Genomic DNA, 15,876 nt, shown 5'->3' on the forward strand with positions numbered 1-15,876 from the left:
CGGTACGGAAACCAATTAAGTGTGTAGCAGTGACTAAGGTCCTGAGAGACGCACTGAGGACTACATCAGCCATGTCAATCACTTGCTAGCAGGCAGACACATGATCGATTAAGAGCCCTCCCTGGGGTTACGGTCTTTTTTTACTTAAGTGTAGTGTGACTGGAATATAAAGTGAATGTAGTGTATGAAGAGTGGCACTTTACGAAAGTTAAATCTGTCTAAACCTCAGCGCTAGTTTCACATGTGTGTGTGTGTGTGTGTGTGTGTGTGGGCTTTTCAGGCTGTGTGAGGCTGTGGACGTTTTTACACCTGGCTCCATTTAAGTGTTTGTTACAGAACATGATATGTTTTCTCCCTTAGTTTGGTTAATTTAGGCATAAATGAACACGGTAATCACACTTGGATCCGCACCAAAATAATCATCCCGACATCGCCTGAACAAGGTCTGATTCGCTTGTGGTGAGAAAGCAAACCGACCAAACAAACCAAACTGTATCATTCTTCATGATGGTTGATGGTTGAAAAAAAACTGCTGTGTCTAATTCTGTTGGTGAACACATTACATAATGCACTTGAAAACCAAAGAGCATCTCTTCATCTTAAAATGTCATTGCCCAACAAATCCTTGATTACCACAGACTATATACTATATATACTGTATATATGTCAAGGCTTATATACACTTAAAAGAGAACTCTGGTCAATTTTAACATTGAGCTAATTTTTTTGTACATTTGGAGTGCTGTCAGTACAGACAAAAATGACAAAAATCGGTGTAATGTACTCTCAATGACAAATCAAGGATGGTAAGAGGCTATAAAACGGGTTTAGAACATGTCGCATTGAAGTCACTGGGTGTGAATTTAAAAAAAGACGATAACTGTGTTGGTGACAGATTTTTGTCGTTTTAGTCTGTACTGACAGCCAGTGTTGTAGTCGAGACCACCTCACTCGAGTCCGAGTCGACACCGAGACCAGAGAGAGTCGAGTCCGAGTCAAGACCGAGTCCATAGAGAGTCGCGTCCGAGTCGAGTCCGAGACCAGAGACGGTCGAGTCCGAGTCGAGACCGAGACCAGTGAGGGTTGATTACCTAATTTACTTTTTTTTTAATTTACTTACAGTTTAAAAATATGATCAGTTTAGGGTAAAAAGGCCACATAGTAGGTGGTGTTAAAAGTAATTTTATTAAAATTTGTCATGAGCAGTTGCGCACTAGAAAATCACCAATCACTGGGCGTGTCAATCAATTTAAAGAAATATTTTATTAACATACATTAATAATCATGAAAAATATTTTTAATTGATCTCGAGTGGACTCGGGAATAATTCCGAGTCCTAAAAAAAAAATGTTCGAGTACGAGTCAATTCCGAGTCCAAATGGACACGAGTCCATGACAAGACCAAGACCATTAAAATATGGTCTCGAGACCGAGTCCGAGACGAGTCCGAGTCTCGAGTACTACAACACTGCTGACAGCACTCCAAATGTACAAAAAAAAAAAAAAAAAAAATAGCTCAATGCTAAAATTGACTGGAGTTCTCCTTTAAAAATAAAGGTTAAAATGTGATTTATATAAAGGAAGGATCCTTTCAGTGAACGCAAATATTTGTGCAAAGAACTTTTTTATTAAACTAATGAATCTTTTTCAACTGTAAAGGTTCTTCATGTACCCATAGATCCCAATAAAGAACCTTTATTTTTGGTAGTCCATAGAGTTACAGTCACTTACAGTCCATAGTGGGTTGACCAAGCAGAATCCTGGGAAAAAAGCAGGTGCATTGTGACCAATGAGGAGACTGTTTTACACACGTGACTTCCATAAAAAAAAAACATTTTGGTTATGAAATGTTGCCTTGTGAAAATGAACCGAGCAAAGAAGAAAATGCAACACTCTAACAAACTAAATCCCTATTTCTGAACAAAGGAATCGATCTACAGGTCTGAATTCGCCTTGAGTGTAACGTTGTGTGTATGTTGTGACAGTAAAAGGTGCGGTTGTATTAGATTGTCTGAGGGCATGCATAGGTTGCATAAGGATATCTGCGTGTCTTAGAGAACAGAGACACACCACCCACTGACTACCCTCTGGCGGGACACTGACTGATGAAGCATAACTTAGATCTACACTGCTAGTGCATTCTTTGCTCTTTTACTGTGAAATTAATTATATGTGTTTAGTCTCAAATGCATAGCATTGAAATAATTACACTAATAACACTTTTCAAAGCATGAATTATGATGGATGCATGGATTATTGTGTGAAAGTCATATATTTATTCACATTTTGATCATATATTTGTATCTTGTAAATGGGTCTTTTACAACATTTTGTCCCCTTTAAATTTTCGTGACAGCTCTATAAGTGAGAGATGAGATGAAACCTTCTTTTTTTTTGTCTTTCCGTTTGTTTACAAGAATTCTTGAAAACAGAACACGAGCAAATTCGGTCTGACAGCAAATTAGGGGGACAATTTGTCAGTCATGCTGAAATTCTTACACATTATATCTGTAATAGAGGGCTCTTATTTGTCAGTATCTGTTTAATATAATGGATTTTGACAAAGTATGGGTGTGTAACAACAGCGAGTTGCTCTTAGCCAGCTCATTATTGTAATGCAAATGAGCAACTTCCAATTATCAACTTAAAGATCTATGAAATAAGCAAGTGTAAACAGTCAGCTTGTCAAGAACAATAATTACATTTCTTCACAATTTGCTGCACTGCACATCAAAGTCACTCTTATTCAAAACACCTTTTTATTAAAATCAGTCATTTTTTTAAAACATCCATCTTACTGGGTCAGTGAATCGTGAATCATTTTAAAGTAATTTGAAATTCAGTTTGATTCTGATAAGTCTCTCTCTCTCTCTCTCTCTCTCTCTCTCTCTCTCTCTCTCTCTCTAATCTAATATATCTCTTGCTCTCTTTCTCTGTGCGTTCTCTGACTGGTGTTTTTTAATTGAAACAGTCTGTAGTCTGTTCCTAATTTCAGATCTTGTTAATGCAATTAATAATATATAGATATTCTAATTAAAGTTTGCCTGCACCATTTTACAGTGTAAACACAATTGATCTTCTGTTAATTAAGTTTTAAACATCATTGATGGAATTTAGAATTAGTTGTGAATCTAAGATGGTTATCTGTGCCTCCCACAGCAGTTCGATACATACAGTAAAATGGCACACTGATTAAGACACATTAAAACAAGTCTCACCCTTTCCATCAGATAGAAAACGGTTTATTCAAAACAAGTGCAATAAAAGCCCACTGCCACTTCAGCTGTTTTGTGAAGAGCTTAGACAACCATGATTACAGCAATGAGACTAAATTCCATAATAAAACAGGACTGCAGTATGATGACAGTGATGCAGATGTAATACTGAGAAAAATATCAGTTGTTGACTACAGTTAAATTCATCCTGTGTTCTGGGAGAATGGATTTTCATTGATATCTCTAAATTAGACAACGAATCCCCCCCCCCATATATATATATATATATATATATATTAATAGAGTTTTACTTTGTATTTCTTCATTAGTTGATATGATATTTTACATTATTATTACTTGATAATGGTGATGAATTTCTAATAGAGATATTGAAGTAGGCTATATAAGCCATTTTTATTGTGTTAAATCACCACTGTTTTGCATTTGTGTCCATGTGTACAAGATGACATCTTATACAACATGCAGTATATTACATGTAATGGCTGTTCCTAATTTCATATTTTTAATATGGAATTTGTTTCTAGTAACTGTATCTTTACATGTGAAGATTATCAGGACTTGTCATGCAAAAATAGTTTTTGCTTGATTTAAACAAACCTAACTTCATTATATGCTTTAAAGAAGACTAACGCAATTAAGATATTCTTTGAAAACAAGTTTTAATATCATTATTACCTCTGAAACATGAAACTTATCTTGTTTTAAGAATGTTTAGATATTTAAACTGTAAAACAAGACCAAATACTAATTAAGACTTATCTATTTAAGATAAATATTTTAGATTTTTTTTTTATTTAACATATGTTTGGTACCATATCACTGCGTGCAGTCTATAAGCAATACACAACAGAATGACCTCATCTCAGACATGCACCCTCCTCTCACCCCGTACACACACATAAATAAAGCTAAAGTCTAGACAGAGATTGAAACCAGAGCCTTGGCGATAACTGGACCTGAAAAGTTTATAGGAGTTTAAAGGTAAACAGGAAGTTTTACTGTGCTGCCAGGCTTCACCCAGAGAGATTATAGATTGAGATCCACCCCCAGAACTGCCTCGACTCCAGATGCCCCATGACCCCTTTAAAACCTTCTCTCGCTGCCAAGGCCCAGTGGCACTCTGAGCTCGGGCCATGGGGTTCCTCTAGCTGAGAGGGCACCATCTGTCCAGCCCTGTTTGGTATTCGTTCAGGAGCTGCTGCGACACGGCCCCTTCTCATCCAGTCACTTGTTGTGATGGCAGCTCTTCCACCCTGTCTGTGGTGTGAAATGCTTGTGCTGTGGCCAGACCCAATGTTGTGAAAAGGTCAATTGGCTGTCTGAACACTGAAGACAGTCTCTTGTGTGTTCCTTTAGCTCTTTTTCTCTCTCTCTGTCTCCTTTTCTCATTAGTGCTCTGTGATTTTTGCTATTTATATGCTTTTTTGAATCCCAAAATGTCTGATTAGTGAAAAGAGCACCTTAGGTTAGCTATCATAAGTTGTTTTACTTTGAATCGTTAAAAAAAAACAAAAAACTTTTGAATAGTTTGTTAAAAACGGAACATTTTGTTTTCTCAACCTCATGTCATTCCAAACCTGCATGATGTTCTTCTTTTGAATAAAACATGCATATATGCATACTTTTGCATATACGAAATCAAAGAGCACCAAGAAAGATGTTACAAATGAATTGCTAAAACATATTACAAAGACTGTGAACTGTGAAATACTGAAATACGGAGTTAGACCGTTAAACAGTTTTTTCCACCATTGCTATTTTACTGATTTTTTGGGCGGGGCTAAAACAGGGCTCGATGACGCACTGGAGCCCCTCAGCTCGTGGACACGCCCCTACTTGATGACGCACTGAGGCTGATCTCTCCCAATAGAGCACATTCGCATTCGCCGCTCAATCGCGAGTTACTGTCAGTACTATTATTAACTACAGCCTACAGTTTGCTAGCTAGCTACAGTATGCCTTCGACACGGAAATGCATAGGCTACTACCTGGATGCGATCATGTACAAAACAGATCGGTGTCTTTATTTAAATTCCTAAAAACGATCAGATCAAGAAGAGGTGGATTAATTTTGTGTAGAGCCAACTCTGATGAGCTGAGGATCACCACCAACACCCGCCTCTGTTGTGATCATTTACACAGGATCGTTTTATAAACTTTCATCAGAGACAACTGGGATTCACTGAGAATCCGCTGTTACTGGTGAACGGGGCCAAAACGACCATCTTCCGCCTCAGCGTTCATCCTCCCGTCCCGAAATCAGTATCACCTAATATCAGCATAACCGTCGACAGCTTTCCCGCTAGTGGGCGTGGTTTCAGCGCAGCCAGTGGACACGCCCCCAGCGTTTGAGAGCAGACAATACTGCTCATTTTTTCAAGATTTTGATAGCTTATTTTATGTACTTGCCGGCTTTTTTATCATTCAAATTTGGCTGGGTGGATAATAACAAATTTTTCTGTGGTGTGACAAACTCAGAACACATACTTAATTTGACTTTACAGGGACTTTAAAGGTGCAGAAAGCTTTTTATTTGAGAAAGTAGAAAGGTGATCGGGCCGAGCCCCACAACCCACTTGTAGCCAATCAGCAGTATGGGGCGTAACCGCTCATGATGCGTGAGGAGAGAGAGAGAGCAATAGGAAGATTTGAAGAAAGACTGTAGAAAGAGAGATGGCTGAGAGACATTAAAAAAGAGAGAAGATCAAAAGAATATCCATGTAAAAAGAAGGTTGTGATCAGGCAAGTGATTTAATATTAGAAAATTAATATTAGAAAATCTTGACAACAATGGAGAAACCGAAGTGGGAAGGCCTGAAAATCGCATACTGTAACCCAAACCAATTAAATGCATTGATATTTGGTTTAAAATATCCTCAGAGCTAGCTTCAGCTGGTCTGTCTATTTATGCATCAAATTTCAGGCGAAATAATCAAAGTGTAGATCCCTTGAGACTGAAATTTACTTCCTGTATGAGTGTCTGAATCTCATTTTCACATTGTGTTTTGTTTTCTTCTATAATTTCATGTGTGATATCACCATTGTTTCACAAATAGCCTATTATTTTTAGCTTCTGATAAGCTGTTCAAGAGCACATGATGAAACACACAGAGAGAGAAAGATAGCCTTCTGGCTTTGACTCATTTTTATTAAAATATGAAACACAGTAATAGACTACACAGCATTCTATGCTGATACTTTTAGAAATGCAAGTCATTATTGCAGTACTTGATTACAAAATTATGGTGTTTTGTTATTATGGCCAGGATTTGCACCGCTAGTTTGCACAATACAAAAAAGATACTGTAGCATGACATGTCAAACAAAGAACTGATGATGTTTTTATGAACATATTACAGCTGTGTTGTTAGAGATAGTCACAGTCTCTCTGTAGTGTCTGTTTGAGTGACACCAAAAGGTTCACTGTCGTCACTTACGAATCAAAGCAGAACCCCATGGTCACACAGCTAAAGGAAGTTTGATGGAAGTATGGGATGAATGGATGAAAACGCTCACCAAGGCCTGGAAGTGACTAAAGCAAAATGGTCAGATATTAGACAGAGAATGACAAGCGAGCTAGTGTGTGTGTGTCAGAGAGTTTCTGGCCAGCTGACGTTCTAACTGTCACTTTCCCTATCAGGCTAGTGCAATAGACATAAGATGTAATAAAAACATGGCATGTATTTTTATGTCTTGCAAACATAAACATTTGGTTTGCTGTGTGCGAAGTATTGAACGATGCTGTTGTAAATTCAGCTGAATATGAACACTGTAAGTTTATATTTTTAATTGATGCGAAATTGCAATAATTGTGATAGAGATAGAGCATGAAAATAAAAAAAGGAGAAAGAAGGAACATAGCTCAACAGCACAAATACAAGTAACGCAGGTCTTAACAGTAATAAAGCAAAGCTTTTTTAATTATAGCAATACCAGATAATTGTTAAGTCCAACAGCAGAACAAGGTCATGAGGAGAAAGTCCAGTAAATAATCGTCTTTCAGTCTTGCTGTCCTACTCTCTCTCTCTTTGCTGTTATAACCTTGAGGTGTATAACCAGAGCAGTTAGCTCTATGCGTTACCGCTGTGTGCCGAATAAACTAATAGAGGGCACATTGACAGTTTTAATATATTTTTAGCCCTTAGTTTCATGCTGGGCTTCAATTAATGGCCAAACTGTAAGGCGCCTCTCTTAGCTGGGCGCAGCCACCAAAAAAAGGCCAAAAATGACCTGATATTACCCTCTTAATTTGAATGATAATTAGCAATTCATTCCCCCCCTTAATTGTCCTCCCATAAGGGGGTTGATTGAGATTTACACCAGGGGACATGCACCTTTCTCTCTGCAAAGGTTACGTAAATCACATACATTGGAGAATGAACATACTGATGTGAAACTGTAAAAAAACAACTCATTTTTGAGTCAGTATCACAGGCTTTCACGGATGTTTTTTTTTTTGTGTGTGTGAAATTGATCTGTAAAACAGAAATGAATAAATGCGCAAAAGTTGAATATGCAATATAATATCATATAATATCATAAATTATAGTGTAATTTACATTGTTACGTTTCATTTTCATTGTTACGTTTCATTGTTACGCCGATGACACGCAAATTACCACTCAGTCACTCTACAAATTCATTTGAATCACTTTTTGAATGTTTAAAGGACATTAAAAACTGGATGGCCAAAAACTTTGTAATGTTAAACAAGGAAAAAACAGAGGTTATTGTATTCGGTAACCCAAATAACTCCCCAAACACCATAGTAGATTCAAGTCCTCTGGCATCTCATCTCAAAGAGATTTAGGTTTTTTAATTGATAACTTAAAAATGGACAAATAAATTGATTCTGTGGTTCGGTCCTGTTTTTATAATCTACGTTTATTAGCAAAAACGTAACCATTTTTATCAAATAAAGATTTTGAAAGGTTGATACATTCCTTTATTTTAACATGACTTTTGTTACTCTCTGTATTGCAGCATCGCAGCCGCTTCTTTATCACGATTATACAATCAGTGCAAAATGCTGCTGCGAGGCTTTTAATTAGAGTAAAGAAATATGATTCAATTACACCTGTATTAGCGTTTTTTTTTAATTGAATTAGAATTAGATCTAAAATATTATTCATTGTATTTAAATCACTAAACAACCAGGCCCCACCAAATTTGACAAACCGCTTAACACCATACAAACCTTCTAGATTACTACATTCAGCGAATCACAAACTACTTGCGTATAGTGCCTAGAACAAACCGCCTGCATAAAGGTGACTGGGCCTTTGCAGTAATTGGACCGAGATGGTGGAATGAGTTGCCCCTACCTACAGGTGTATTAGATCTACAAAATCGCCGCCATTGTTATAAAAATTGTTGAAATTGCTCTTACAGTACTGCCGGTAGCCTATAAGAACTAGATGTGATTTTTAAGATGTTGTCTATTTATTTATTTACGTGTGATGCATTTTTTTAATTTTTTTTTTAATGGAATTTATATGTAAAGCACTTTGGTTCAACCATGGTTGTGTTTTATTAGTGCTATATAAATAAATAAATAAATAAATAAAAGAAAGAAAAATTATATGATAGGCCTCCAAAAATTAGGCACTTCTAAAACATCTAATATGAGGAAATTCTGAAATAATTAGTCTATGAGAAAGATAATGTCTATTAATTGATAGTTGTATTTGAGTGAGTGATTATAACATTTTATATTGTATATTTTGTATTGTAATTCACCTGCTCGGGGACTGCAGATGGAAACTAGCTTAAGCTAAATTTGGTGCAAAGCATCTTTAATTAATGTTTTTTTTTTTGCACATTGTCCCTGTTGAAATAAATAAATAAATGAAATGAAATGTAGTTACAACATCTTCTGGCAGGGGCTAACTGGGCCATGCTAACCTATCCTGAACTGAGTTCAAGCGGTAAACCTCCTCACCAGAAGGAGGCGCTACCGCATGATACACACTAATATGAAAAAAAAAAAAAAACCTGACAAAACATTTGAAAGCCTTGAGGAAAAAACAAGCATGCTCAGCTAAAGATAATCTGAGTTTACACATGTCCAGTTGAATTAAGTGGAATTTATGTTAAGTCTTTGTAAGTAGATTTCCAAGATTATGTCTTTTTATTAAATCCTGTCTGTAATCTATGGCCTGTTTCAGCAAAGACAGTCTGCAAATTCTATATTTTTTAAACCTCATTATGTTTAGCTATGGCAGCTTTCTTTATCTTGATCTGTTTGCATTTTCTTTGGATGGCAGTTGGAGAAAAAGTACAGTAGGCTATAAGTGTTGTTCTATGCAAATACTCAGATTAAAAATATATTTATATATTACATTAATTATGGTAAACACTGACAGTCTTGTACCACCTTTTCTGGTTTTCTTTTCTCTTAAACTGTGCTATCAGTGGGTGCAATTCATTCAGTGAATTTCTTAGTCTTTAAATCATGTTTTTTTTTTTTTTTTTTTAAACTATGTTTGATTTCTTCACCTATACTAACACATTCACTGTCCCAGGGTGTTAAAATAACTCATCCAGTCTCTACAGTTTGTCCAGCAGGGACATGGTTATTTATATCTGTTCCTTTCCCCGTTACAGAAATTCAGTGTGGCAGTGATGTGATGCAGGTCCACTCACACTTCACGAACAGCTTGAAGGGTCATCGTCTCGTCCCTGTAGCTTCCATCTTCCTCTTGATTAATAAACCTGATTGTGCTGGAGTGTGCTACAGTAATCAGCAATGACACACTGAAAACCAAGAGACACTCCAGGCACTGACTCACCCATTTTGACTTCATTCATCTCTCTCTATTAAATCTGCCCAGAACCTCCCATGCATCTCCTGGGTACTTCTTGCACAGATTTGCTTCCTGGCCGGCTGTGCCTTTGAGAGGCTAGTGAGAAGATTTGGCCCTATATATTATATAATATATAAATAATTGTATTTTTACCCCCAAATAATGGGTTTAAGACAGTTTCTTAATAAAGATAGATTTGACAGTTAGTCCTTGTAGAACTATATTTGCCTGCAGCAGTTAGCATAGGCCTATTAATACAGAGCCCCTGAGGGGACCTTTGCAAAAAAAATAAATAAATAAAGTCTGCGTCCAAATTCGCATAGTAACACAGACATGGAGGATGCATGAGTTCGGCGGTTTTGTAGAGAGGTTTAGATAAAGGGGTTTTTAACCTGACGAAAATGTATCTATTCAATGTTGTCTACATTATTACAGTATATTGCATCTGCAGCAGCATTGTGAACTTTTGTAAAGATACGTTTATAGCCATTAGCCTAACTTTTAAATGCATCATTACATTCAATTTGCAAACACATGAGGAGAGTCTCCGCATGAAAGACCCATGACTGGCAGGTGAATGTGCCACAACATTTTTCTCTGAAATGGTAAGAAATTATGTTAGATTGAATGGAGGATTTTAACTGTGACAAGATGATTGACAGTTTAGCAATTTACGGTGATAGGATGCACGCGAAAGAGCTGTCCATTAAAGATGAAGTAGTATGTCCCAAAGCTTGCCTACTCCTGTGCTACACACTCAAAAGGATTTATTTTGTCTTCACAAAAAGAGTATCCTTTTAGGGTGTAGTATAAGTAGGCTATAAGTGCCCCAGTTCGACTATCGCTTGTGCATGAGAAACTTGTGGCGTGCGCACAAGATACTATCGCTTTAGTTTAGTTTAGGGGCTCCGTAAATTAAAAAGTACTCGTATATTCTGGGAAAATATTTTATTTACTTATTTTTTAAAAGTCAACATTACGAATATTTAATTAAATTATATTTTAATTATGTTATGCTAGATTTTTTCATAAAAAAAACGTGATTTATTGAGTAGCATAGCCTTGCTACGATTTTTTTTTTTTTTTTTTTTTAATTCCATGCTGCTGCTTACACAAAGTGTTTTTTTTATTAAGAATGTATTTTTTCAGGTGTATTTGGTCACTGCGCTGGCAGACTTTTTCACTTGGTTTGAATTTAAACAAGGTAAAAACAACAACAGAAAAACAAATATCAGTGCAGTTGGACAAAAATGCATAATAATTAAAACAATACAGCACTTAAGAATCAAAACTAACTTCAGATTTTAAGACTTGTTTTAAAAGATATTTTTACAGATTTTTGGAGGAGGCACATGTATGTTCATTATGGTATGTTTTTCATTTCGGCCACCTTTCACATCACAGTTTAGAGTAGGTTTGGGACTGTTTGATTTCTGGTGATGCCTTAAGTCATTATGTTCTTTTTGATCTGCAAACGATGCAAAACAGACATTAACTTGCGTTTAGAGAAAACACTTGATAAAATATCTGACATTTTATACATTAATTAAATAAAAGCTAATATCCCTGCCCAAACCATAAAACTTTTTTAACAGCAAATAAAACAGCTGAACCATAGTAAATGCCACGCTATTTCTCAAGATCCTGATTGTTTTTTTGCTTGTGATTTTGCTGATGAAAAACAGGGAGAGTTAAAAAAAGATGACAAAGAAGAACCACACTGTGCATCCATTAGATTTCCATTCTCAAGCACTGGAAGTACAGTGAAGTCTGGTCACGGTGCATTTCCCCTCCCACAGCTGTGTGTATCTGTCACAGCTGTTCTCTGTGCTCTAAGACCTAACCTGGGAAGACACACACATGCCTAGTAATTGCCTACCAGACGGTGTAGTGTTCAGCCCAGCGCTCCATGTGCTCATTTCCTGCATATGCGGCAGGCTTTGCCCTCTCATTCCATTGTCATTCCTCTCCGTACTATCCATCCATGCATTCTTTTCCCTTCACATCCTTGTATTCATCCATCCATGAATCCATACAGCTCAAACAACCCACCCCCCACTTCCCAAACCCCTCTCAACCCCGGGTGCCATCCCTCTTCAGTGGAGCTGACTCCCATTGGGTGATGCTGTCATCTGTAATGACAGTGAGCTCTGGAGCTGCACCGCGTGTGTGTTTGTATGGAGAAACAGCTTGCATAAAGATTTTTTTTTTACCCCATAACCTGCTGTACAAACAGGCTCTTGGACTAGATGAACCGTCTGCACTTTCCGAACGTGCCGAGTGCCTGAAATGTGTGAGGTTTTCTTTGTGGTCGGGCAAGATCTTTGAAGGGATCAGGGCTGCTGTGTTTGGACGGGTGTGTTTCAGGGCTGCTGTGTTTGGACTGCTGTGTTAGATCTATCTATCTATCTATCTATCTATCTATCTATCTATCTATCTATCTATCTATCTATCTATCTATCTATCTATCTATCCATCTATCCATCTATCCATCTATCCATCTATCCATAAGACTGTTCATCTTCAAAATTAATTTTGTTGTGTGAATATTCCATCCATCCAATACTCATTTGAATTGCATAGAAAATCAGTACATTATTAAAAGGGTCATATCTTAAATGTTCCACTGAAGAAAAAAAGTTTGGTATGATGTGAATGGATATTATCAGAATGTTCATTTAATAATGTTCATTCCAATTATCCTTGAGATTATAAGAAAATCTGTGTAGCAGTGGAGCAGATAAAGTGGCCTCAGTTGGTACAATACATAAAAAATGGTGATTTAAAATGTCAGTCCATGGCATTTTTTTCATCAGACCCCAAGGATTAAATTCATTGTGATTCAATTCAATTCATTTCAGTATACTGTAACATAATTTGATCTGTATAGTCTCACAGGGTTAGACAGAAAAGCAAAGGGGATACATATGCCAATAGATCCCTGCGAACTTCCCCAATAAAAGCACACAACAGAGTTTTGCATTTAAATACATTTTTTATATGTACAATAACTGTGAAGTACTGATGCACCAAAGAGCCTGTATACACCTTCATGCATTTTGCTATCCGATTGTGAAAAGACCAGGTGTAAATGCCCTTAAAAAAGCTTTTGAGACAGATTTAAATCCAATCACTCAAACCACTCCAGGAGATGTTTTGAGATGCAAAAGGGTAAATGCACCTGGTTGTTGAAATCATATGTAAATTGTTCTCCTTCCAAAGTGATAAGTAAATAAACGCGTTAGAGCTACTGGTTACCAGTCGCCAAATATGACGCTGCTAATGCAACATGCATCACCTTCGTCACTGACATGGCGTTTGCAGATAAGTTGTTGAGTATCTCTTCAGCAAGCCAACTCACAAACTGCTACAAATGAAAATGAAAGTTCAGCGTCACATTCTGAAGCTCAGCACAAAGTCATGTTCATTAACCCCCTGGGGTCGGCTATCTCGCCGGCGCGACAAGCTCACTTTTTTCCTTCACGTTGATTTTGATCCTACATATAAAGTTTGTTCGTCATTAGATGGATACTCACAATAAAAACAAAGTGTTCTGTTTTTTGTCAAATAAAGAAAAATAACCTTATGCGAATTTTGCTTTCTCTCTGTCAGTGAAGTTCATTGTGAAACGCATCTGAAAATGAACTCTAAGTAAATACTTGTCACACAGATGTTTCTTTTTGAAGCTGAAATTCTTCTTTTAAATGAAGTAATTTATATCAAAAACAAATATTCTCAGTTTATGTAATTTGTATGAAAAGAGAGATGTCAGTCTTTTTCCTTACAGCTATAATTATGGCGTATTACATTTAATGTGACCTTGCCCATTGAGAGCACGTGCTATTCAAACACAAATGTTGAGGCAAGCCATGCCAATCGTTAGCTTAGCAGCATGCTAATCTAAGAATACTGGAATCAGCATGAGCGTATTCTAAATATTTTATTGGTCATGTCAACCACAATGCTGATTGCCTACATAATGCTGAAATATATACTTACTTTAACCTCAGTATAGCTTTTTTTTTGCACACATGGATAGATAGTATTAGTGATTTTATTGATTCATTAATGATATTTCATGAAGATTCAATGAAGTCTGAACTTTTTTTTGACAGGTTGACTGTATGATTGAGTGATGAATTCGGCCGTGCGATTTTTCGCTTAATTTCACTTTAATTTCGCTTAGCAATCAACTGTAAGCCTTAGTTGAGTCTCTTGTGAGAACTAAATGGGACATGGGACAGGCTTTTCAAGAGCAAGTGAAATAGTTTTAAAATTAGATGTTAAAGTTCAGTTAGTCTTGTCATGTTAGAGCAAATTTAGCAAAATTTTGCAGGCCAATAATGGTCCATTGTTTATTGTCAATAACGCAGTAGTGTTTAAAGCACTACTCACACAGAAGTCACTTTCAAACCATGCAGCTTTCTGTTGGTCAGCATGGCAAAATGATATGAGCAATGAGGGAGATTTACATGGGGAACTTTTTCACCCTCATGCGAAACTCCTGATCTTGCGGATAAATTATTGGATTTAGCCTGTGAAAGTTCGCAGAGCAACACTGTGACCACACCTTTAGAACGTGTCCTAAATACAGTAGACACTGAAGTAGCTCACTAGGATCATCCTCATCTACTCATCCCTTCTTTCAGTCATTATTTTTTTCTCTTTCTATTGTCATCTTTAATCCTCTCAGTAGAGGGCTTCTGATGATGAGGCTAGTATATGGAAATGAGGAGGTCTGGGTCGGCAGCTGGATGGTAACTGGACCCTGCTGTAATAAGGATGAAGAATGACAATTTGAATTTGGAGATTAATGGATTATCTGGAAAGGGCTTGTCACAGTGCCACAGCCAATGACCTTTTCAGATTTGACTGATGACTCTATTTTACCTGAACGAATGATTTGGTCCAAGGGGCAGTATGACCACTCTCTCTTCCCTGTTTTATCTGAGATTTAGAAACGATTATTCATATGTATTGGAATGTTAGAGTGAACTGTGAATCAGAATTTGTTGGTACTATATCAGTCATAAGAACGTAAAATGACAATATTGCTTATTAATTCGCTTCAAGAATTTTACAGAAAGGTCAGTAGTCAGTATCTGAAGGCTTTACATGATACTTATTATGACTATAAGCAGAGACAATATAGGGGGAGGAGATAGGCAGAAATCATCATTATGGCAACTGTAACAATGTAAGTCCCGCCTTTCTATTAAAGTCAGCATAAAACAAAAATTGTAATTTTCTTTTTTTCTATTTTGATGTATATCGGAGTAAAACGGCTTCTTAAACAAGAAAAAAAAGAACAAGGCTGGGACTTGATTTTGTCCATCTGGAATTGATTGATTTGCTAGTTGAATGGGGAATGATCAAGGATTATGAAGAGGCTTTTGTGATAAGTCATTGATAATTCTAAAAAAAGACAAATTAAATCAAATAAACCTGTAGTAAACGTCTACATATTACTGCATGTACAAGTAATAGTCATGAGTCCTGAACATGAAGGGACTCCACATGTTATTTCTTTGAATAAGACACTAACAATCTAATAGATTAATTGCTCACAGAAAAAAAGTGCATGGGGGTTAAACTTACATCAGACAACTGAGTATCTATTATGCAAGGAATAAACAACATAATTATTTGTAAATGGAGGGCTTGACGTATAGAGCAGACATCGTTTCAATGAGGTATTCAGATATGCCTGCTATTCATGCAGTATCTTTTTGCATATTTTTCCGGAGGTGATGCATTTGATTCGCTACTGAATACCTTGTGTTCTGCAAAGAATAAGTCCTCTTAAAGTATAAGAATGGCATTTAAGAGGTAAA

At 36.6% G+C, this 15,876-nt stretch overlaps 1 long non-coding RNA gene across 1 annotated transcript in view; it reads left to right on the top strand.

Annotated features, from left to right (window-relative positions):
- The window catches only part of LOC148981428 (uncharacterized), a 162,995-nt gene extending 152,864 nt beyond the window's left edge, over positions 1–10,131 (top strand). Inside the window, exon 3 of the long non-coding RNA XR_016168525.1 lies at positions 9,843–10,131. This is a non-coding gene — a long non-coding RNA (uncharacterized LOC148981428). The remainder of the gene's footprint in view (positions 1–9,842) is intronic.
- Positions 10,132–15,876: the final 5,745 nt, after the last annotated feature.

This window comes from Pimephales promelas, chromosome 5 (genome assembly GCF_988280905.1).
Source record: "Pimephales promelas chromosome 5, fPimPro1.hap1.1, whole genome shotgun sequence".
In the NCBI taxonomy this organism is placed as follows: Eukaryota; Metazoa; Chordata; class Actinopteri; order Cypriniformes; family Leuciscidae; genus Pimephales; species Pimephales promelas.